Source organism: Alligator sinensis, unplaced genomic scaffold (genome assembly GCF_000455745.1).
Source record: "Alligator sinensis unplaced genomic scaffold, ASM45574v1 scaffold900_1, whole genome shotgun sequence".
Lineage (NCBI taxonomy): Eukaryota > Metazoa > Chordata > Crocodylia > Alligatoridae > Alligator > Alligator sinensis.
The window spans coordinates 32,620-35,997 of record NW_005842882.1 but is presented as its reverse complement, the minus strand read 5'-3'; the positions used below and the strand labels follow the sequence as shown (position 1 = coordinate 35,997).

Sequence of the window (3,378 nt, the reverse complement as noted above, 5' to 3'; positions counted from 1 at the left end):
AAAGAGACATCCCTTGAAGAGGCTTTTCGTTAAAAATGGTCTGTCCAACACAATGGATGACTCCTCAGCTTTGGAGAAATGCTCCTCTCAGGATTAAGTTCACGGGAAACATTTGCATCGTGCTGCACCAACCGCACTGCTGAGCCCTGGGGAGGCACAAGTCTACTGTGATCTGCAGCTGCTTCCCAGCATCAGCCCATGTCAGGAGTCGATTGTAACCACATACCTGCTCAGGGTCTTTCTGATGTCCTAGGAGACAAGGAGAGATAATATGAGTTGCCCATGTCACACACTGGGGATCTCAGGGGGGCATTTGGAAACAAGCATACAAAGAAGCATTATGTCACCTCCAGGGTTAATACTTGGCTGAGTTGCTGAGGCTTTTCATCTCTGGCATGTGTCTGTCTGTAATTTTTCAGAGATGAAGATCAACTCTTATGTCTGTGATGCATGTACTGCAGGGGTGGGCAAAATATGACCCACAGGCCGGATCCAGGCCACAGGTCAGATCCAGACCACATAATTCTTGGATCCAGCCCAAGGAAGCTTCAGCCAGGTGGCTTCTGCCCTAGCACTAAGGGCTCTGGGTCCTGTTCCTGGCCACCTTCCAGCCACTCTGCCACCCTCAGGTGGGTGCGCATCGCACCATGTGGGCAGAGTGGGTGCAAGGCAGCCAGGAGCTGGAGCCAGAACCCCACATGCTGGGGCAAGAGCTGCCCAGCTGCAACTTCCTCCCTATCCGGATGGGCACAGCAGGGGCAGGAGCAAGAGCTGCTGCAGGTGAAGGAAGCAGAGCAGCATCTCGGCAACTACAACTACACTGAGAGTAGCCCTGCCAGTAAGCTCTGTGTACTGGCTGCAGCTGGGCTGGCAGCTGCAGGGAGGAGCACGGCGCCAGCTGCCCCAGGCAGGGCGCTGCTGCATGCGCTCCCTGCCCCCCAACTCTGTCCCTCCCCTCACCCCTGGCCAACTCCCAGGATCTAACACCCACCCCCCCCCCCCCACACACACACATGCCCACACTCACCCTCCAAACCCCACCACCCACAGGGCAGGGGTGTGCAGGGAGTGGATCTCAGTTCTGCCCTGGGCTCCAACCCTGCATGTTCCTGCCCACAGGACCAGAGCTCTGCACCAGCTCCATGAAGACCCCCCCCAGCACCTGTGACTGTGCAGGTGGAGAGCTGTATCCTGGGAGAGGGCCAGGATCATGGGGCAATGACAGTGCTGGGCAGGGGCCCAGGGAAGAGCCACGACCCACACCCTGCCTGACCCTGCCTGCAGAACTTGTGCCCATCGCAGGGGTGTGCAGGCTGCAGATCATGGCTCTGCCCGGGGCTCCAGCACCACATTGTCAACCCCTCGTAACCCTGCCCCTGATCCCAGCCTCAACCGCCTGTCTGACTCCTGAACACAGCCCACCCGCGGCCCCATCCTACATCAGGAGTTGGGCCAGTTGTTCCATGGGGGAGGAATGTGCTGACCTGGCCTGCAACCGCTCATCACAAATCCCTGTGACCCATGGGCCAAAATAATAGCCCACCCCTGAGGTACTGAGTCACCCTGTGGTCTCTAACTGCTGGACTCCAGGAGCCAGCCCTCCCTTCCCAGTACAAGGCTCTGGGCTGCCTCCAGCACAGTCTCACCTGCAGGAACTCACTCGCTGGCTGCTCAAACTTGCTCTCCATCTCGCTGATCAGCTCACTGAGATGGGAAATCTCCTCAGAGAGTTTGATGACCTTTTCTTTCTGTATTTTCTCAGCCTCCTTCTCCAGCTCTCCCAGCTGGGCCAGCAGGAGTTGCTCTTGTTCCAGTAGTATCCGGTGTAGTTGCTGAAACTCAGACACAATCTTCTGCCTCTCGGCTCCTGCCTGTTTCTATAAAACAACAACAGTAAGTGACACCAGCACAGGCCTGAGTGTGCAGGGGGCAGATTCTTGGCATATCTGCCAGGGGGAAGGATATTATCCTGTTGTTTTGGACTTTGCCAAGAATCCAGACAAGACAGAGGTGATGGTGTTTGGCAGCCTGCTGGCTTGTGGGGAATAAAGACATTTCTCAGTGATGGGAATGACTAGGGGCACCTTTCACCAACTCCATCAGGGCTGGATCTGGCATCTATCATCCACATCCTTGTAACCACAAACACAGACTGCAGAAACATGGTTTCAATGGGCCTGCACTTGAGCCTCATCCAGAAGCTTCAGCTGGTGCAAAACCTGCTTTGCAACAGAGGTGGGTTGTCGAACGTTGCTCCAGAGTCTGCTCTGGCTTCCACTACTTTTATGGGTGCAAAACACAATGTTGGTTTTGACCTCTAAGGCCAAAGTCAAGGCCTGGTATACTTCAGGCTCCCCCTTCTTCCCTATGATCCCTGATGTCAGCCAAGAGTAGCTTCCTGCAAGGACCACATATACACAAAGCTTCTCTGGTGAATTGTGTGGGAGGTGGTTCTGGGTAACTGCTCCTCAGCCCCAGAAATCCCTCCCCCTTGTGATCCCAAGGCACCTACCAGATACTCCTGGGTTTTCCCTTCTCCAGTCCATTTCAATCCCAGGAGGTTTTCTCTCCTTTCCCTCAGAGTCTTCAAATGGGCCTGAAGTTTTTCCTATAGAAATAGAAATTATTTTAGCTTGACCAGTGGGAGGTGGAGGGTGCAGGAGATAATTTCAATGGTTTGGTTTGCAGGGTATTAATGAAGGGAGTTTTTTGACTAACTAAATGCCAACACACGAGTGCTCCTTGGAGATCCACGTCTGCTCATGACACTGGAAACACCCAAAGTGCAATTAGTTGCTGGAGCTGAGGAGAGAGCTTCAGGCCACAGACATCTTTTTTGAGCCTGGTCCTTGATGAACTTCTCAGAGAGGGAAACAGAAGTCTCAGAGTGAGATTCTTGAAGGTTTGTGTCGGAGACTGTAGAGCTGAGAGTGTGAGGTGTTCATCTTTAAAGCCTCCGGTAACTGTGCTGCCTGGACACAAGGGGCATAGTCAGAGATCAACTCCATTAGCATAGCTGACGTGCGAGGAATGGTAGGGTTCACTCCAATGATGCTCTAAACTGCTGGGAGGCAGGGTAGATATGCACCTTCACAGGCTAAGTAAATAAAATATGTATATAGAGAGCACGAGCCTTTGTGAACACAAGTTCACTTCAAGAGATTTCATAGATTTTTGATTTCATAGACATCAGGGCTGGAAGGGACCTTGGAAGATCATCGAGTCCAGCCCCCCACCCAAAGGGCAGGAAGTCAGCTGGGGTCATAGGATCCCAGCAAGATAAGCATCCAGTTTCATCTTGAAGGTGTTCAATGAAGGCGCTTGAACCACCTCCGGTGGCAGGCTGTTCCAGACCTTGGGGGCTCGGACAGTAAAGAA

At 53.3% G+C, this 3,378-nt stretch overlaps 1 pseudogene; it reads right to left on the bottom strand.

The window, feature by feature from the left end:
• LOC102369503 overlaps positions 1-3,378 on the bottom strand; it is a 29,325-nt pseudogene that overhangs the window by 4,465 nt on the left and 21,482 nt on the right.